Source organism: Plectropomus leopardus, chromosome 10 (assembly GCF_008729295.1).
Source record: "Plectropomus leopardus isolate mb chromosome 10, YSFRI_Pleo_2.0, whole genome shotgun sequence".
NCBI classification, from domain to species: domain Eukaryota; kingdom Metazoa; phylum Chordata; class Actinopteri; order Perciformes; family Serranidae; genus Plectropomus; species Plectropomus leopardus.
Genome location: NC_056472.1, coordinates 21133878 through 21156542, shown reverse-complemented (window position 1 = coordinate 21156542; position 22665 = coordinate 21133878). Strand labels below are relative to the sequence as shown.

The following is a 22665-nucleotide window of genomic DNA, read 5'->3' as shown; positions in this document are numbered from 1 at the left end:
TGTCCTGACTCAAATGCAGAGATGATTCCTCCAACGTGGTGGAAGGACGGAGACGAGCCTTGACTGAGTTGATGTACCACAGGGACCATACATGGCGGCCCATTGGACTCCATTGAAAAAGGTATTCAGTTTGCTAAAGGAGATTTCATTTTATTATATCAAAGAATCGGTCTCCTTCCTAATTCAGCCCTAACTAGCATGTATGCCCTCAAGGGGTGTTACCTAAGCCTAAACCCCAATCATACACAAATGTGTGTAATGTGAGTATATACACGCACACAGACGCAAACAGCAGGACCTGTCAATCACCCCTTCCCTCCAATCGCACACTAACGAGACACTAATTGGGGAGCTTGCTGACATGACTGTCATAAGGAACACGCTGGCACACATACACGCACGTCAGGCGTGCGCACTGCAGCCCACCGAGTGCATGCACACAACAAAAAAACGTAGAGGTAATCACAGAGATTTCTCTTCCTCTATCTCCAGTAAAGACGCTGAACTGTCTATCACAGCACACGCGGGGAGCTGCAGTGCATGCAAGTTAATGGGAAAACAGTATAATGAGGCTCTAAAAATGAGCTTCTTGCCTCTGATATAAATATGAGGTTCCACATGAAAAGAGGGCAGAAAATAGTTCAATTCAATTAGATTTGGGTTTTCCAATGCGGGTGGCACTAAAAGGGAGCATTTCATTTCATGCTTATGTAACAGTCATCGTACGCTGGCTGAGCGCAGTGTAGAGAGTAGACCTTCTCTGCTACGTCACCCAAATTCCTCTGAAGGGGAGATGGGAGGCTTTGTACCAGTTAAGTATCCACTGGTAGGGGAGCGATTTAAAGGTGTATGAATAAGGAGAAGACACCTTGACCTTGTAGCCAACCCAGTCCACTGGCTTCAATTTTTAACACAACAGAACCACAAAGAAAATATTTCAAAAAGATGGGGGGGAGCACACAAGTATCAAAACACACACACACACACACACACACACACACACACACACACACACACACACACACACACACACACACACACACACACACACACACACACACCAACTCTCTTCCCTCATCTCAGCCCTGCTGTTGGCTGTAAAAGGGCCTGCTGATGTTTCAGCCTTATTTATGCAAATCCCATTTTGCAGTTCAGTCACAATGGAGTATTGCTCTCTCTCTTTCTCGCTCTCGAGCTCCCCTACGCGCACTCCGTCTGCTCGGCCTCCATCTCAAGAATTTCTTTCGTCCATTATTTGTTTAGGCCAATATCAGACACATTATTTTCACCTCTCCCTGCAGTTCTCTGCAAGAATATACAAAAAATAAATAAAAAAAACGCAAAGCCATCAGCAAGTAACCGTGCAGTCTGCTCTCTGAAACAGTAAAGCCTTTCCATCTATCAACACGAGGGTGCAACTCGCATGCACCAAATAATCATTTAAATCAAATTATCACATATGAAGTCAAATGTTTGAGACAAAACTCAATCAGGTCTGGCATCTAGTCTCAAATCCTTCCTGAAAATTTAAAGTCAAACTATTGAAAAAAAAGCTTTTAAATTAAAAGAATAGATACAAATTTCCAAGTCAGCTGAGTGACTTTTGTTGGAAAGCAGTCACAGGTGGTTATTATGAGATAATGGCACATTGAAATTTGGTACTTTTTAAAAAAATCCAACTGAGTCAATGCTTCAGTGCCGTCATCTGTGTCTTGAGAGCAACTGTAACAGAATCAAAAGCAGGAAACAACAATGAAGTCTTCCCACGAGGCACAACGGTGTATGTTTACTTGTGTTTTACTTTTGTGATATGAATCACGCATTTTACTGGGGATGTTCCCAAAAACTAGTTTCCCTGACAATTAAATGGAAGTTTAAACTTGGACCTGTTGACCTGATTTGAAAAGTAAGAAAACACTGCATATATTATGAGAGCCATTTAAAATCAACAATCACATTTTTCAGTAAGCAAATCATTTTTTTAAATGCTGCTGAGATGTGTGACACTTTGCACTATTGAACACTTCTTATTACCCATAGACAACATGAACACAATTCACTATATAAAATCAAAATACTGCAAAACCCCACTGGTTTATGTAATTACATTAGTAGCTGACAGATGCTTGATTTTTGGATTTTTTGCATTTATTTGGCAAGACAGCTTTTAGTGTGAAAGGGGGAAAAAAAGCGTATGACATACAGCAAAGGGCCAGAGTTGGAATCAAACCCACGGCCGCTGAAGCAAGGACACAGTTTTTATGTATAGGGTGAGCTACTTTAATACAGCAACATTAAAGTAATCATGTAACTAATGTGCAAATGACAAATTAAGAATAATTTAATAATAAGTTTATTAGACTAGTTTTTTTGGTGCAGACTAGTGAGGGTAGCAACATTTAATCGACTAGCCAGAAGTCCATTTTTCCGAGCCCATCAGCATGTGGTTCTACTCTTCTGCTCTGTTCTTATCACATGTAGAGCTCTGACTCTGTTTTCTTGTATGTCTGTGTGTGTCTCTCTGTGTCTGCTTGTCTCTCTCGCTCCCTGTTTAGTCAAAACTAACAAGTACTTTGAAGTACAGGATGCGTGTTTAATATTTAACATTATCACATCACATATATCAAATATAACCTTTTACGTTAATCAAAATAATAGATAACCTTTTAGTTTTCCTGCCAGATTTGCTCGAAAATCACGGAGAAAAAAAAACAGCGTGCTGCTGACACCAAGCCGACCATGGAGCTCAGGGCTGCCGCTCATCCAGTGCGAACAGCACTTTGCTCAACATGTAGGCGCCAAAAAAGGCGTCTAGCGCTCAACGGAAAATCAGCACACTTCGCGCAATTCTGTGTCAAACATCAACCCAGGGTAAGGACTCAAACCTCATAAATGAAAATGTACTGAATAAAATAGATCTTTCTCAAAGGATTTCATCCAACACACCTGTATATCAAACTTTCTTGGGCGCAGAACTTTGTAGTAATTCTTTACAAAAACAACTAAAGGTTTTTTTTAGAGAGAGTAGACTCATAAAGTCAGTAAAATGAGTCATGAAGTGAACAAACATTAGTGACTGTTGTCCCTGAACAAACACAAAGACTGAAACAACAAAGGCAGAGTGTATTGAATCGAGGTAGTGTGTTTTATTGTTCATAAATTAAACTTCACATGCATGAAAATCAATGTGCTACCTTTTTATTCGTGCGTGGCAGAGGCTAGCTTAAACTTAATTCCCATCAAACCCAAACCAGTGTCAAAACTTTACGTATCTATTTCATTTGTTATTTTTTGCTAAAAATGTGTCATTGAAAGGGTATTATGAAGACTGTATCAACTTAGTATTTATCAAGTCTTAAAAAAAGAAATAGCTACATTTATCTTCATACACAGCCAGTTCCCCTGCTACAACTGGTTTCCACACGTACCCGTCTGGCTGCTCGTGAAGCAGTAACTAACTGCAGACTGAACAAACTGCATTAACTCTACTTTAAGAAAGGAACAAAAACACAAGACTTCTGCTGCCTTTAAAGCAAAGATTCGCTGGACATCCCACCCTGAGCTTGCTGAGAAAACACCTGCATGTTCACCTGTTGAGGTGCTCCCTGAGAGCACTATCCCAACATGCCACACCCTGCAGATAACATGCATGACTCACGCTTCATACATACAGAATGCTAGGAATGTAAAGTGTCTCTAAAGATAGAGCTGTGACGCAACAGATGTAACATTTGACATAATGCATCTACCATGACAAGAATAAGGGCGCTCACACATGAACAGCACTCACACAAGTATGACTGAGGTCCGAGCCGCGCAAATATTTACAGTGAACCCTTCTGCATTCTCCATACTCTTAACTGCTCCCAGAGTACAACAGCTACATATCTCCACCTGTCTCCACCCAGGTTTTCTCCCCTGCTCACCAGAGTGTGTTTTAGCCTTTCACCCTCACTACTCCCTGTGTCAGCTGTCTCTCCACCCTTCTGTCTGTCCTGCATTTGTGCAACAACTCTCACTCCCCCATCCTCGGGTTCATCCTTTCCTCTGGTCGGCAGACGATGCCCCTCCATCCCCAGGGAGGCGACATGTGTGTAATGTCATATTTTGTCATATCATATCGTGGTGACAGAAGCCTCACCGTGTCCATCACAATGATGGAAGTGGCAATGAAAGCAGGAGGATGGGAAAGGGGTGTGATACAGATTTACCCGTAGGAGGAGGGGAGGGGGGGTTATTACACAAGGCTCTCTCTTCACAGAGTGTGCGGGTGGGTGTCTGTGTCTGAGACACAAACACAAACACAAACACACACACACACACACACACACACACACACACACACACACACACAGCTGACTCACTAGTGACACATCTGCTGGCGTAGCCTGGGCACAGTGCCATGTGTGGCGGCCAGCTCCAGCAGCAGGACTGGCACTCAGCACTCCGGCCTGCTCTGATCTCCGTCTAACACACTTCACCCTGCACTTCCATCTCTGTCCATCTGCCCTGCGTCTCTGGATCTCTGGCTAAGTGGGTGTGTCTTGCTTACACACACACACACGCACGCGCACACACACACCTTTCTACGCAATACGAGACAAAGAGAGTGGGTAAACGGGAACAATGTGCCATCATTTCTCTAACACAACAAGCGTGGGTGAAAATTAGGGATGTGCCTTTATAAAATGTCTATGCTGTGATTATTGTGGCCAAAAATTTAACAGTAAAAACTAGAAGATGAACACCACATTTATCTTTGATTTAATTTACCATAAAAACTGAACAGCAAAGCGTATATTGCAATTTTTAGACTCTGCAAGATTGTCAATGTAAAAAACAGATAACGTTTTATAAAAAGGTTGGTTGTAAAACATTACAGACAATTAACTGGAAATTGCTATTAATTCACTCCTCCGCTCATAGCATATGTGCTATCACTGAATGCCAAAATGAAAATCCATGAGCAAAGCTGAGGCCGACTTGGAAAGACAAATATCTACACAATGTGTGCAATCTTTTTGAGGCAGAAAGATTTCTTCTTTATAAGGCAGGCCCATTGAAGCAGGCTCTCTTTTGCTTATAGGGACAATTTCCAAGCACCTTTATATCATAAAGATATAAAAATGTCGGTCATATGTGTAAATGAATTGTGTTCAACTTCCCTCCATCTTTCCACAGCAATTTCACAGCTCAAACGCGTCATCTGACAGATTTTTGCTGTCTCTAGGACTGTAGTTCGAATTACGTATTTCACATTAGCATTTTTGTATACCTGCCGCTACAACCGACACAAAGAATTTTGAAGCAGATCGAGAGAGAGACGCCTTTCTTTCTTTTTATCAAACTCAGACCAAACTCCAGACCAAACTGTCAAACTAGGTAGTGCTGATCAAATATAAACCCAGATTCAGAAATTTTAGTTCACTGTTTAGCTGTAATATGAGAGTTTGTGAACAGGAAATCGGTGCCATACTATTTCCTGTATGGTGGAAACATAAGCTAAAAAAAAAAAAAAAAAAAGTATATGTCTTATACGCAAATGGATCAGAGTGAATTTGCAATCAGCTCTAATCATGTGCTGTGTCAAACTATAAGACAAACCTGTTTCTCAGCCAAAAAGTTGCCCATGAACACACCGCAAAGACTGCAACCAACAGCAAACTCGCACGTTTATTCTGTGCCTGCATGACAGGAAATAACTCATACCAGCACACAGTGCGAGTCTGATTCAAAAAAAGGAAACCAAAAGACCAATTTGATGCTAGTTAAGCAGTTAGCACATTAACAACACAATCCAGTGTTGAAAGAGCAAAGTATATTTGCCGTGAGCCAATAAACAACACAAACCACCAGGAAATGTTTCTGCTAAAGAGCTCTATGGCCAAACAAGAACAATCTTACCTTGTATAACAAGTTTTTTTTCAATCTCACTTCCTCTAGAATTTAGCTTTGTGTTTACTTTCCTCACTTTCATTTCTGTTATTGTGCGCTGAGCTTAACGGCCAATCAGAGTGATTACATTCACTGGAGAAAGTTGACGAGGAACAACTTTACGTGACACACCTCAGCGACTAGAGCGAGGGAAAAGTCACTACCAGACCAACATAGACCAACGGCGGACCGTCTGCTTGGTGTGTCAGGGCCTTCAGAGGATGTGAGAAACACTCCAGCTTTGTTTTGAACTGCTTGCCACAAGTTTGAGAGCAAAGCAGATAAAAAGGGTCATTTTTCATGACGGTTACCTGGAGTCTTTGTTGTTCTTTGTTAACTGCTAATAAATAAAACAAATTCTATCAGGGCGAGTAAAAACTGACTTTGGTCGAGTAGATTGCTGACCCATTTGCCCGAGAAATAAAACATCAACGGTGAACACTGCACTGGGCTGAGGTTTTCCTCAGGATGAACTTTTTAGAACACACGTCTAGCAGAGGGACGCTTCCTTTCTGTGATTTGCAGCTAAAATGAAAAGCCAAACAGAAACTTCGTTTGCTTTAAAGAAACTCTGCTGCCCTCTGTGTAGACCCCTTCTTTCCTCCCTTCCCTTGACCATGCTCTCTGGTCCGTGACTCCCTCCCTCCATCCTGACGGTCGCTCCCACACTCGGGCCACATTCCTCCCTTGTTCATGCTGGGAGGACGTCTCCCTGTGGCTAAAAGCATTGTGGGAAATCCCAACGGCCAGCCCCTTCGGAGGTCTAGCAGACCATTGCAGTAAAGCGTAAAGGAGGTTCGCTTGCTGGTTAGAAAAGGCTTCTCTTGCAGGCCACTTGCCAAAATATTACACGAGTGTCATTAATGTCTTGATACTGAACCTCACAACAAACAGCACAGAAACATTAAATACCCACATTAGAGGCAGCCGTCGCTACAACCCACACTGTGCAAAACCTCAATTTATAGCACTAAGAACATTAAGCAAGGAACCAATGAATTTTAAAGATGTGCAGCCCAAAATATTTTTTTCATAGATTCTTTTTGTACATTACAAATCACTACTCAACAGAAACAAAGTGACTTCTCAGCCTGTCAGACCATGTGACACAGTTCAGGCATCTCCACTGACCTGGCATGACATCAAACAAGCATAGATATATTTTACTCAAAGCAGAACACTCACAAACACACGGAGTACACAATACATGCTCTGTCTCCTCTTCTATCTTACAACAAAATTAGCACTCTGGAGAGAATACGAGCCAGATTGTGTCCCTGAATTACCCCAGTTTGCACTTGTGTGTCATTCCCGTGGAATTTTAAACACACTGGCTAAGACCTGCCCAATTAGATATCACAGGCATAGAGCAATATACGTGCACATAGTCATAGTATTGCGCATGGAAATACCCACATGCGGCAGTTGTTAGCTGCCCTAATAATGTCTGAGATGCACTGAAAACTGCTCTGCAAGTTTATGGCATCTGCTGTTCCCACGAGACTGAGCTTGCATGCCTCTGAAACTATGAGTGCTCTGCAACAAGACATGTCTACCCCGCCATTACCCACATGCTATATGTTGAGAGCATACGGTATATTGCCCACGTAGTCCAAGTAATGTGGCTTTTAATGCAATTTGCCCACTGACAGTGACACAGTGAACTTTCTCCCTTACTCTTAGCACCTTGTCTCCTCGGGAAAGGAGATGATAATGTTGTTACACTCTTTATTGTCACACCTCTTGTGCAGTTGTATAGCTCTCAAGCTGGTCAAAACTTACAATTTTGGCTTGAGTAAGAGAAGGAATGTGACATTTTTTTATCACTTTTATGACTGAAAATTTTCAGCTGTAAGTTTGAGGAATGTTTTCATTACGTTCAAGGTGGGTAAAACTGATTAAGAGGAACAGAAAATACATTCACTTCCTCTGTTTATGAGCATGAGCACATGGCTCAAATTACTAGAAAATGAGCAAAAACAAACATCAGGGTTCGTACAGACAGGGGCAAGTCAAATTCAAGGACTTTCAAGTACTTTTTCAAGTACTAATTTTTACTTAAGGATGAAATTGATTTCTCCACAACCGTCTGTTGCAAGAAAATTGTACAAATTCATAAATGGAGCAAACACGTGCTATTAGAGCCTAAAATCAATCATAATTAATCAAATGCAGCTTATTTGCTATCAAATAACAGCTACAACTTGTGCAAATGGCTGACGCTACTTCGCTTTTAGTGTAATACCATTCATAAAATTATTTTCTCCCAATTATATGCAAATACTTTCTCAAAGACCAAGTTTAAAAATGTCTTATCAAGGTTTTGAATTTCAAGGTATTGAATTGTGTTGAATTCAAGCACCTCAAGCACCTTGTTTGAACCCTGAAACATGGAGAATAAAGACTCGAGCAGTTCAGATCTCGTGTGGCACTATTTTGAATGTCACAATTTCACAAAAAAAAAAAAAAACGTGATAAGACTTTGTTGATTGTAAACAAAATAAAATATGGTGGTAAAACAACCAACATGCAGGCACATCCAGCTCGGCACCATCCATAATTAAACTCTGTAGAAGCATAAAGGAGAGCTTCTGTTGATTTGCCTGCCCAAAAAACTCCTGACACATTCCAGTAACTTTGACAACACACCGCCTCCAATTATCTGCTCCACATAATCCAATATTAAAAAAGCAACCAGGATAACACCAAATATCTTATCACACCACAACATAAGAGAATTTAAGCACTCAAGAAACCACTATAGATGTTTGCATGTTAGCAGCAATAGTGCCTCAGGGATCATATCATATTTTATTTAGAGGTCTCCACTGAGTGCCACCAACAGTGATTGACTGATAATGCTAGAAAAACTACTACATGGCTTGTTGGCGACAAAACAATCAGACTGTAATTACAAGTAGCTGAGTAGTTGGTCGGGCTGGGTATCAGTACTTACTACCTTTTAGGTATCATCCGAAATAACAACAAGTAGTATCAAAACTTCTCCAATCAAACCAGGGTTCCTATGGTTTAAGATAGATTTAAGACTTTTTAAGTAAAGATAATTTTAATATTTTAATAAAGTTTTAATACCACTCAAATTTAATTTAAGACCAATTTTATACTTACAAAAACTGAAATAAATGACTCAAGATTGCGAACAATTTCACCCAAATGTTTATGTAAATATAAAGCATGACCCTTATGGTTAATTTAAAAAGGCAGTCTATCTACTTAAAACATAAAAAATAAATGTATTAACTTTCTACTTCTATCCTGATCTGCGTGATTTTAATGCAAGAGACATTCAGTAAATTATTTTAAAATAATTATTACCAATTATTTTGAGATTTTGCAATGCAACATCAGAAAAAAATAAGATTAATAACATCCTATTTCCAATGTCTAAACATTTTAAAGACTTTGAAAGAAAGATTTAAGACACTTTAATGTCAATTAAGGCTTCATTTTTTAATGAATGAATTTCATGCCTTTTATGACTTTTTAAGGATCGCCGGGAACCCTGCAAAAAAATATCTGCATTCCTTTTTATACCCAAATTTGTAATTCCTCTTTGTATGTTTTTTCTCAGAGCCAATCACCGCAAGTATTCTGCAGTTCAATGCAAAGGGCAGCTACAACCTATACAGTCTGAGATGTGGTAAAATTAAGCACTGTGTATGTGTCGGAGTTGGATGTTCAGCTTATCGAGATATCATTGAAGCGTTCAACACTATCCTAAAATGCCACCAGACACAACACACCTGTGACTTGTGGTGAAATTTTATGGAACTGAATGCTTCTATTCACATGATATGTTTTAAAGGAAGCAGGAAAAGGGTATCAAATGAAGCACTCTTGATATCTGTATCACTTTAAGGGAACTGGTATTGGTACCGGTATTGTAATTTTTTAAAACTATTTTCAGCTCTAATGGTAGTTTTGGTTGATATGATGGTATATGTAACAGTGAAAAGGTGTCCATCAGTAGGGATTTGGCAATACCTTTCCAAAAAGGGAGCCAGTCGGGGCAACGTCACCCTACCTTCCCTCCTCAAAAAGCCTTTTGGATTTCATTTTATGACACTGTAGAAAATAAGCTTGTTGAAGACAAAAGTTCATGATACTGTCACATTGTTCAACAAGATCATCTTCACAAATGAACACGACCTTTATACGTTTTTTGATAAAAGAAACAAAAAGCTTACATTAGGCTCTAAGTGAACTACCAACACTGTCACATGACTTAACGTAGACACAACAAGGCTGTAAAGCCATGTTTGGTTCGATGACGCTCTGTGGTCTCTGTTTTAAGACATCTTTAAAAAAGCTCTACAGAGGTAACAACAAACTGGTGGCAAAATCAGAATCACTGGTGGTTACATCCAAGTCAATTAAAAAAATTACCAAATAACCAAAGCACTGTTTGCAGTTTCATTTGCGAACAAACCACTACAGACATGTAACGCATTAAATGTTGCCAATTTAGGCAATTAAAAAGTCATCATCTAGTTTTTAATGAATTTCTAAATGTCCAATAATCTTTGTGTGAAATCATTGAAAACATCAAAATGTATAAGAAACAGACAGACTGATTAATGAAAAAAATATTCAGCTCTGTAAAGCCTTGCTTATTTCTCACAAACTCATGTAAAAGACTTTCTACAAAGCACTTAGACATACACAGCATCACTTATCAGAAGCTTCCTCTCATTTACGCCGACAGTGTTGTCAAAGAACACTTGATGATGAAGATTTGACACAGCTGATGTTTATCACTGCTTCGTAAAATTAGCAAACTGATTTCAAATTAAGAATACAAGCTCTTTGAGTTGTCTCAGATGCACTACATTTTAAAGTAAATAGACAAACAGAAGAATATGTAAGAATTTTGGATCAATAAAGTAAATGTATTTCATCTATGTCAAAAATCTTTGTTAATGTTTTAACACTTAACCCTTTAGCCTGATTGCAGTTTGCTCTCTTGACATCTGCTGGTTAACACTGTGCCATGATGCTAAATTAAACCAGACTAACTGGTGAAACAATCAGTCTGGTAGCTGTGGAGGACCTCAGCCTGGCTGACAGCTTTTAGCATATATCCCCCAGCCTTGTGTATCCAATTTCCTTTATGACTATAATTTATCTTTATACCATTTCTTGGTAATGACTGCTCTATATTGGTCAGCGTAGAATTTGAACAAATGAATAAATAAAGAAAATAACTGAAGCACTTATTCTTCTACTTGCTGAAAATGCTGCGTGGAAGGAATGGCTATAAATTAAGAACAGATATTTCTGTCATTTGATCTATCTTAAACACTTAACACTAGTTTCGGATTTGAATAATTGGCATTCATGCTCCTAAAACAACAGGGCCTTATTTATTGAACACATTTATTGTGTTTTTTTTAATACCACCATAATATCCATCCATCCATTATTGCTTCCTACTTTCTATATTGTAATTACATTTTTACTGTATTGTCAAACATTTCTCTCCCATTATATCTTGTTTTATGTTTTATTGTTACTGGCCCTATCTTGCTTGTGCAATTTTTAGCTTGGTCTCTCAAAAGTGCTATACTATTATTATTTTTAGGGGTGCATTGATTCTACTTCTTCTCCCTCTAAATACCAATTCTGATACTTAAACTCTGGGTGCTGGCTGATACGGAGTAACAATCTAATACCAGTTCATTTACTTCTAGTTAGTTAAGTAATATTGAGGTGTTGAATTTCCCCGCATTACAGCAAGTATTCAGCATTACTCTAAACTTCCAAGCCATTTGAGTGTAAACTTGCAGACCTACGATGCTTAAAAATTAAATAGTATTATTCCTACTCCATGGGGAATACTATAATTACTGTACTATGGAGGTCTGATTATTGTCGGAGTTATTCAGCATTCCTTGGTTGTGAATGGATATCGTACTCAGATCGTCAGGTAAATGGGAAGCTGCTTTTTTTTCTAAATCTAAAAACTCTCAAACCAGTACAAAAAAAGAGATCATAATGAGGCAACAGAGAGAAAATAAACATTTCAAGCAGTAGAAAAAACGGACACACTTGAGTCTAATCTACCGTATGAACGGGGAGGGGAGCCTCCTGCCACCCACTACACAGGCGATGAGACAAACCGCCTCGCCAACACATCCCTCCAAGTCATACACTACACGACGCTTGCGAGTTTTAATTAGAAAACCCATGAAGCAAACAAATGCACGGAAACATGAGAAACGAATACACAAGAGGAGAAAATAAATCCTTTGCCGCTTTACATCAATATCCATTTCCCTGCGTCCTTCACCTCACTGTGGTTTTTGGTCAACACGCTTCGGATTAGATAGCAGATAAATAAACAGTGCGGACAGCGTTCTCAGGAAGAGCGCCCTGACCGTGTTGTGTCCCCAGCATGTGCAGATCAGAGAATAAGACCAAACATCGCACTGATAGTCCAGAGCAGTGAGGTCCTTTTCCTCAAGACGCTTTCCTGAGCATCAAGAGCGGTTGCACAGGGGTAACCGCTCTACAATTCAAGGCCTCTCTCATCAGACTGCAGCTATCAATGTGGGCACATCCATAGATAAATGTCAAAGAGATAGTGACAGATGTGAGGAAGAGCCTATGCCTGGGTTGTTACTGTTGCATCAGAGCAGTGTTAAGCTTTCAAGTTATAGCACCAGTTTAGTCTTTGAGTGCAAGAAAGACGTGTTTGCTGCCGTGCTTAATAATGTCAGGAAAGTTGGTTTAAAAACAGAAACGACATTATAGTGAGTGAAAATGCATTACATGTGCTAGACAAACATATTTCATTCTGCTTTAGCGATTTAAACATATACTGAACAAATTTTACTCAAACCCAGTTCACAAAATCACAGCCTTACTCACTCAGCACTCACAATAGGAACTCGGTAGTTTACTCTGTAGTGGGCAGTAAATTGAGATTTCCAAAACTAATTAGTCATTGTCCATATTTTATATATAGTCCTGGCAAATGGTACTTCTTTGTTTCATTCCACTGTGAAGATTTGTGAGGACAATATATGATATTTCACAATCAGAGTCCAGACACTCAAATAAAATTGGTCATAGTAAATATCAGGGGTGTAACAGTAATTCCCCCCAAATCATTCGGTGCAGGATGTTCGGTTCAGTATGCAACATATGTTTGGTACAGTTTTCAAAAAAAAAAAAAAAAAAAAAACACTCAAAAATGGTTGATTTAAATCCAGGGTTTTCCCACGCATTCATTTATTTGTGGCGACCCCGCCATGTGCTAATTTTATATTTTTGGAGTTGGACCATTCATTAAGAGCACCACACTCTTGGAGTGCAGGTGTACTCTGGACACAGACGGAGCAGTAAAATGGCAAGCGCAATGAAAGTGAAACTTAACCATTCATTGCTTTGGGTCTAAAATTTTTCATTTTCTCCCTCAACCGCTGCTGCTTCTCTCATCCACTGATCTGATCAGCTCTGACCAGACCGACAGATCTATTATCCACCCCGCAACTCAAACTCCTCAAACTGCTGTGAAGAAAAAAAGGTTTCCCCGGACATTTATGTCAGTGCACAAGTTGTAATCTGTCAGCAGTAGCATGCTAGTCGCCTCAGCCCAGTTTGCTGGGTTTGTCAAACTCGACGAACGGTTTGTGTCTAAAATTCTGCAAACATTGCTCAACTTAAGTCGGGTATATCTATGGAAACACTTTAAATATTTCAATTATGATAGCAATACCCGAACGTGTATATTAGCAGAACGAGACAAAAACAGACTGAAAGGCGAGTCCTTCTTCCCACAAAATTCACACTGCCTCCCTGCAAATTTAGACAGTGTGTTTATCGTCGCAAATCAGGGTTTCCCACACATTCATTTATTTTTGGCAGCCCACCACAATCAAAAACACCTGCCGTTACATAATGATTTTATACCTTTCGAGCAGGAATATTCATCAGGAGCGCTAGAGGAATATATATCTCGAAACGCAGAGCGTACTCTCGGCACAGACAGAGCAGTAGAATGCCGTGCGCAGTTAAAGTGAAACTTATTAGCATTAATTGCACCGGATCTTACAGTTTACATTAACTCGCCTTCTTCTCTCATCCACCAGTCTGATCTGATCGGTTCTGACGGCTTCGACAGATCAATTATCCACCACGCAACTCAAACAAAGTGCTAAAGAAAAAAAGGAACCCCACCATATGATGAACTGATTTGTTGACTGGCATAAAATAATAATTTTAAACTATTTTGGTAATTTATATATCGTTGGAATTTACGCTATTTTTTTAACATCTCTAGTTTCAGCTTCTCAATGAGAGTTTGCTGCTTTTATTTGCAAAATAATGGACTTTGGATGTTCTCATAGATGCTAAAAAATGGCCTAATTTAGAGAAGGGACACAAAATGATTTTTAAAAAAAAGGTATACTTGTCAGTTACCACCACACAGATTTGAATTCTGTGGGGAACACTGCTGCATATATGCTACCAGACCTGCATATACTGTAACTTCTGTCACAGAGAATACCAAATTAAAGCATATAGTCAAAGTGCGAGAGCTCTGCTACAGTGAGCCTCCCCGTTTGCATTTTAATCATTCCATTGTATCCGCTCTGTAAACGTGCAAACTGAAGTCCAGGAATTAACAGCAGGTCAGAGTTTACATTTTATAACCGACAGTTGCGTTATTTATTTATTTATTTTTGGGGTTTTTTTTGCAGTGTACCGAAAACATATCGAACCATAACCCCAAACTGAAGTACACACTGAACCCTGAATTTTGGTGTGCAGTCACACCCCTTGTAAATACACAGCAATACATGGTGAACAGGAGGTGGTTTCATATATGGTCCTGCTGTGTCTTTTCGTGCTTGCTTTTTGACATTTCTACAGTTATCAGAACCAAAGCAATAAAAAAAATGGGAATGAGAGAAAAGCATTTATGTGCAGTCTGTCGTGGAACAGGGGAGATGTGTATGCATGAAAGAAACTCTGTGGTAAAGTGTGAAAAAAAAGGGCATGAGTTGAGCTGGGTTACCTCAGAAGCCCCCCTGCCCTTTCAGCAGGGCCTCATATGGAGAACCAGGCCTCAGGTCCCCTGGGCACTGATGTCTGCTCTCCACTCGACTCCTCCCAGCAGTCAGCCACGGAGGCTGTGCAGGAACCTGGCCCACTCACGACACCTTACAGCCACAAGTCATTCACACCTGAAACAGAGGGAGACAACTTTGCTCATCGGGTGAAGCACAAACAAGCGGATGGCAAGGAAAAGCACTCAGTCAATCATGTTGACAAGACCAACATGTAGCAAACACATAACCAGCACACAGCTTAGGTCATTAGGGGCTACAGCAACAGTGTGTACTCGCCTTTTTAACCCGGACATTCATTTATACTTCAGTCATCGACCGGTGTACACATAAGGGACTACAAAACAGCACATGATACTCTTCCAAGAGCTTCCTCACTCCTTTGCATCCTCCTTCCTTCAAATATCCTCTGCGGGAGGGAAAAAGCGACTTTTTTACATCTCAGTAAAGCAAAGAGAAAAGGGTGACCACTGAAAAGATAAGTATGAAACAGCCTGAGGACTATGCAACAGTTGCATGTACGTGCAGACAGCAGTGTTGCCTAGCAATTGAAGAGACCATAGTCCTGTAAGAGGAAGGTCTGCAGTTCAATCTCAGCAACTGGCAGGTATGCTTCAAATCCTTGGACACTGAACCCCTACCTGCCAAGTCAGAGGTCGCTTTGGATAACAGCATCAGCTAAAGGGCTAGAAGGCAAACTGCAACAAAGCAGAAAAGCAGCTGAGACTTTATATTTACAATTATGAGGGAGAAATCAAAGCATAAAGGCAACATGATGCTAGAAAATGTATTTTTGAATCCATGCAAAATGTTTTATCTATAAAAGGAAAATCAAAGAAAGTATTTAGGGACGCTTGCTAAATAAACTAATGAAAGGTAACAAGACTGTATTCATCAAATTTCCCAGGTATCAGATGTCTGCTACTTAACATTTCTACACTCGAGGACCTGTGGATTTTTTCACTCATAAGTTTAAAAAATATATAAGTAATCCTACAGTACTGTGCAAAAGTGCTAGGCCACTATAGATTTGTCGTTTTTATCAAAGAGGTAATGAGGATATATATATTTATTCCTCAGTCGCTTTCTTAAGTTACAAACAAAGAATTAAGAGAACATGTGCAATGCTTTAAAATCCCAAAAAGTCAGAACAAAATGGCTTCTTCAGACTGAAGTCAATATTTAGTGTGAAACATGGAATCGTACAACCATAACAAAAGGTAGCTCAGACAATCAATATTGAGCTTTGGACATGTCTTGAATGCAACCTGGTATGAATACATCAGACGATTAGTAATGCAAATCTCAAATTGTCTGCCCGAGAGAGTTCAAGACATGCCAAGTGAAATACTTGCAGTTTTATCCTGCTGAAGCTATTTTAAATCAAAAATATTTTCATTTTTCGCATTGTATGTATATTTCCTGCAAGGTTCTGGTTGTGTTTTAGTAAACAGACTACCGAGAAATAAGTATGTATGGTCATTATAACCTTGCTAAAATAACAAAGTTTAAGACCTTTGCACAGTAGTGTAAAACACTGAACACATTCTTTGCCATGTTTAGCTCTCTTGGTTTTGCCAAGGTAACACTGCACAATGCCACACAAGTTACTCACAAACGGGCCTAGTCGAGGAAGTAAAATATACACACACTCATCTACAAACCCTAAAACTCTGCAAATAAAGCACACAACAACTACACAGACCAGACTTCCCCCCCTGAAATCTCAGCGCCTCACTGGACAACTCTTGGCGGACAAAGTAATTCCATGGCGCTTGAAACTCCAGGAACTTTTTTTTCTTTTTCCTAAAAGAAGTTGTTCCTGTTTCGCCAGAGAACTGGGGGGGAAGGGAGGACTTCAGCACTTGCATTCATGGAGCGTCGGCCAGCGCAAACAAAGTCTTCCCCGAAGAGGGAGGCACTGGACGGCGGCTGAGAGCGAGAACAACGACGTCGGCCACAAGCACACGAAAAAACACACACGAAATGAGATTCATTTTAGCGCTTTGTCTGCTAATAAAACAATTCAGGCCCTCCATCTCAGGCAAACGTTCATTTTTAAGTTCTGCTAGCTCCGTTAACAATGTAACAATTCAATCGCTCGGCAGATGATAGGGCTGGCCGACACAATCACCAGCCGAGGCCTATAATCTCGCTACGCGTTTATAAATCATATCAAACACATTTTTAATAAAATAAATACAATACCAGCGGTGTGGTAGTCCCGAAGAATGCAGAACATGCATGCTGCATTGTATCCTTTTTTCATTTTCACGAAGCACGGGCGGTCCTCCAGTATAATGGGGTAAAAACCAATATTTCTCCGCGGGTTTTACACCACGCCGAAAACATCGTGAATAATCCGCTTTTGGTGCGCTGGAAAAATCGGCATTTACGGTTGAAAGGGTGCTCACTGTCTGCCAGGCCAGACACGACGTGGGTTTGCTAGCCAGCCTTCGGGGACAGAGGCAGAGAAGAACGGATACCGGAGTGAGATGTCCCCGGGAGGAGGACCCGCGTGTGCCCGTTGCCAGGAGGCGAGCCGTGGTACCGACACTTTCCACCTGGATTCGAGAAAAGGAGCACTCACCTGGAATGTTAGCTTAATTTTCCGTTTTCCTCGAACGACGGATTCATATCGTACACTCATCAAATCACAACATTATCACGGGAACATTATAAAATAGAAATATGTCTCCCCCCTTTCGCCCGAGCTTTCCAGTGGTCCTACTCCATTACATCCCAGTCAAGATTTCCTGTCGTCTCCCCCCCCTCCGTTCCAGCGCGATGGTTCAGCCCGAATTCTAAGTAGCAATTCTAGGTCAGGTCTGTGTGCCAGTGAGAATGTTACTGTCGGACAGCAGCGAGACGTCCACTCCATGTTACACGGGAATCACTAAATTACATACAACTATATAGAAGACGACAAACATGCAAAACGGTGGTGCAAAGACTAGTAAGGGTATTTTTCGGAGTTACACCCGTGTCTTTGTAGAGACATCGAACTTCCTTGTATGAAAGAACTTGGGAGAAGTTCTAACAGAATAACGTTTATAAGTTAAAAAAATAAAGAGTTAAAACTATAAGTCGATCAACTGTTTTGTTGAATGCAACAGGCTTAAAAAAATATATTTTTTACTATTTTGATCATTGATTAAGGATTAGAAATTAGGCTTTTTTTCAAACATATCTGGTAGGGTCGACCAATATTAGTTTTTCAGTGCCAATAAGCGATGACCACTAATCGATATTTGGAACCCATATGCATTTACAATAATCATGAAAATATTTCTGTGGAGATTTAGAATTTAGTATTTCACAAACAACACAAAACTTTGTTTAAATGCCTTAAGCAAATATTTAATCAAAACTGAAACTTCCAGATTCATATACTGCAAGATCACCACAACTTTTTTTTTTTTTAGAGTTCATTGAAAATTTAAATAAAAATAAAAATTTAAAAAGAATTAAATTAGCTCCCTAAGGTTTTACAAAGTTCCTCCCGTGCTGACACACTCTTTGCATGTATTGCAGACTGCCTTCCCCAGTGTTGGTTGAGTGTAATTGGCACACTTTTTGAATTCATTATTTTTATCAGCAATCCTTAAAATGAAATGCCAATACAGATAATTGGCAAAATGCCAAGTATCTGCCCCGATAATCAGCCAGGCCAATAATCTGTCAACCCCCCCCCCCCGCCCCCAAAAAAAGACTGCTGCTTTTATTTTCTAATCAGTAGTGGTTTTAATATTTAACTATTTTGTAATATTTATTTATATAATAATGATTTTACTAAGGTCACAGAAAAAGGTCCATAGAATTCAGCATCAAAAAAAAAAGAAAAAAATCAGACAAAAGTCCATATACAAAAACACAATAGATACAATAAATACAACTACAAATTACAAATACAAATTCAAATCGAAACAAAACAGGAAATACACAACACTATATTATTATATATAAAAAAGACAAAAATCAAGCCACTGCACCCACAAACCAACTGGAGCAGCAGTGGCTCCAAAGTTTGGATGAAAATCAGACTGAGCTCAGCTCAGAGTTGGTCAAGGTCTAAATAATACAGTTTTCTGAAGACACAATCTCATGCCATCATTATAGGCCACATGTATGTAAACAATCTGTCCAGTCTGTGTACATAAAACAGCCTATTGCTTTGTAATTTCTACTGAAATTTATTGTTGTTAATGTTATTTAAATTTTAACTACTGTTTGTGTGCCATTCACTTAAACTTGTACAGCACTTTGGTCAATTTGATTTGATGAATCATGTGATAGCAAATTGAATAACTTAAGGTTTCGGACTGTTTATCAAGACTTTTTCAGATGTCACTTTGGGCTTCAGGATTTTGTTGTGGGCTTTTTAAAATATCTAATGATAATGTATATATTAAACTATAAACCAAGTGATCAAGAAAATGATAATAAGATTTACTGTTGTTATGTTATTCAAATTTTAATTACTATTTGTGTGCCATTTACTTGTACAGCACATTGGTCAACTGTGGCTGTTTTTAAACATGCTTTATGAATAAACTTGATTTGTCTTGATTTAATTTGACTGATTATCATGTAACAGTGGCCTAAATACCTTAAAGTTTTGGACTGTTAGTCAAGACATTTTAAGATGTCACTTTGGGCTTCAGGAAATTGTGATGGGTATTGAAGTAATTGGTGGATTAATTTCAAGTCATTTGTCACTGACATTTAGTCATTTGTGGAATCAAAATTCTGGTTCTTTATTTTGTCCAGATGTTTTTATTCCATTAATGAAGCTGTCAATCTAGCAGCTGCTGTAGCATATTAAGGTGTCTTGTTGTGTTCTTTTTCTCTCTATTTTTTAAGGAATACGTCCCACACAAAATGGCCATTGACAATTAGTCATATCGTGTTACCTTCAATTCGTGGAGAAAAAGTTTTCTCGCATGCCTCCATGGAAAATGGTGAACATATTGATTTACTAACTAATTGGGGACAACAATTAACAGCAAAACTATAGCAAAACATCTGCTTGCAAGTGGATACTTAGCACTTCCTAAACACATGCATTTTAACTAAAAACATATTGGAGTCTGAGTTTTAATAGAGTGTAGATAAGTTTCAATTTCAGTTCAGTTTTTAATATTAAGGTATTAGTGAAATGCAAGTGTTTGAGAGACACTAAGCATACGAATAGATAAATAAAACTTGGATTACACTGCACCAGTTGTGTGATAGTTTGTAAACAGATGTTTGATATAGTTTTGCTGTTATTAGGGGTTGTCCCCAATTTATTAATAAATTAATATGTTGGCCTTTTTCCGTGGAGGCATGTGAATTTGTGTGTTTCCTCACAAATACATGAAACACGGAATGACTCATTTAAAAATGGTTGTTTTATGGGTCAAGTATTCATTTAAAGATGCTGTATATAACTCTGGGGAAAAAAAATAATTGTTGAATCTCAGCCGGTCATCAAATACAGAAACTTTTTGTTGGTGGTTCAGGCTAACACAAACTCAAAAGGTGCCTATATCTGACAACCTGGAAAAGAGTCTCAAACAGGACTCAGTGGTCAACTATTTTCTCCATACAGCACCTTCAAGGTTTTGGACTGTTTGTCAAAACATTTAAAAATGTGACCTTGAGTTTTAAGAATTTATGATGGACATTTTTGGTATATAATAATAATAATAACAATGGTCAAATTATTATCAAGAAAATATTTGGCAGATTAATCTAGAATGGTATGTTGCAGCCAGGTGTTACTGTCACTAGGCTCCTGACATTTAGCCATTTGTGGAATTAACATCCTGGTTATTTTTTGTCCAGATGTTTCTGTCTGTTAACGAAGACATCAGTTTAGCAACAGCTGTGTTACACCGCTTTACTGGGGGTTTTTTTTTGTGCGCTTTCTTTACTACATCTGTATTTCTTATACAGGAATACAGTCAAATAACAGTACACTTCCATGAAGTCGGTGGAGTCTCAAGAGGAAAAAGTAAAAATCAAAGCCGCAAAGGCTACAATATCTAGTTTTTTGGCCCACAGATTGGGTTCAAAAAGTCCTCAATCCTACATTTCCCTACATTTCCCACAGTGCAACTATCTTTCATCAGATCCTCCCTGTCTGGCAAATGGCCATATCCTTCAAACCCCACCCCCAGTTTGTAACTCATGTTTTCTCTTGTAAATGTGTAGTCTTAAAGCTCACGCTGAGGTAACCCTGATGTCCTTTAATGCATGTGTAACATTAGTGGAATTCTCTCGTAAGATACTTAGAAACATAAGTTATTGTAATTTATTTATATTATGTTACTTTACTGCTCGTGTAATTTAGTTCATAACCCCCAAATCATTATTGTAATGAAAATAGTGTAGTTATGTAGAAAAGCTCTATGCTGCATTATAATGAGAGATGTTTCCAATAATTTGTCCACACAGTCTATGTCGGTGAGGGGGTGGAAGTTATTAATGATGCACAAAGTTCGAGAAGAAAAGAATTTGAAAGATTAAAATATTATCATAGAGGTCTTCTTCAAATTATATTAGATCATCTGTCATTCCTTTTTCTTTTAGCAGGGTTGCTCAGTGGCATCCACTTTTAATAGGGTTCATGATGCGCAAATTGGCTAATAACATTAAAAAATAGACTGATACTGCTTAATAAATAAAATTATGTTCAGCTACAACACACACACACACACACACACACACACACACACACACACACACACACACACACACACACATCAGATCAGACTATCACAAGCCTCAGAGGATGAGTGAAACATTAAGAACATGCAATGTGAGAGTGGTCCTTCTCAATATTTAATCAAGATACATTTCAAATCTAACCCAAATGTATAATCATGACAACTGGGGATTGAATGAATTGGTGTTTAAGTGCACACAATATTAGCTGGCCTGATTGTGTTTGTGTGTGTGTGTTCCCGTTCCTCTCTGAAAACTGATTTAGTCTCAAAGAGAAAAACGTCTTTTCAAACTGAGACTTTCCTCTTCAAGTGGCTGTTTGAGGGCTCAGTTTTATGCGTGCATGGCAGTTTAAATGTGCAAGGACAAAATCATGAGTCTATTATATCTTTTCAGTAATGAGAGGAGTTGCGTCACAAATTTTGAGTTAGCACAACGCGTCTTTTACTTTCAAACCTCAAAATGTCAAAACAGGCCCATGGTAATAGCATAATTCAACTTAACACAGAAAATAGGGATGCCATGCTGAAAAGTTGTTTGGGTTGCATGTTTAGTGTTGGGCCGCAACTCACAATTATCCTCTTTTATTTTTTAAACAAGCCAATCATTTTCTTAAATTAATTGTTTGGCCAATAACATATCAAAAAGTAGTGAGAAATGTCCATCCTGAATTCCCAAAGCCCAAGATGACTTATTTAAATTACTTGTTTTGCCACAGCAAAGGTCCCAAACCCAAGGGGTTTACAGTCACAGATGACTAAGAAAACTAACAATACTCACATTTACATTTTAGAAGCTGGGATTGCTGAATTATTTTGCTTGAATTTTTAAAATTAATTTAACTAGCTCTTTAAAGGAACAGTGTGGAGGATTTAATGGCATCTAGCAGTGAAGATAGATTGCAATCAATTGAAATTTCTCTCAT

General features: G+C 38.9%; 1 protein-coding gene across 3 annotated transcripts in view; it reads right to left on the bottom strand.

The window, feature by feature from the left end:
• The window catches only part of bcl9 (BCL9 transcription coactivator), a 39548-nt gene extending 21777 nt beyond the window's left edge, over positions 1-17771 (bottom strand). For 2 of the 3 annotated variants that reach the window (XM_042494346.1, XM_042494348.1), the window contains exons 1-2: positions 17620-17771; positions 14978-15146 (exon numbers count right to left, since the gene is read on the bottom strand). The gene's annotated coding sequence lies outside the window, so the exon portion shown is untranslated. Of the gene's footprint in view, positions 1-14977; positions 15147-17237; positions 17566-17619 lie in introns of those variants that run through there. The other variant, XM_042494347.1, reaches the window with a different exon arrangement.
• Between the last annotated feature and the right edge of the window lie 4894 nt (positions 17772-22665).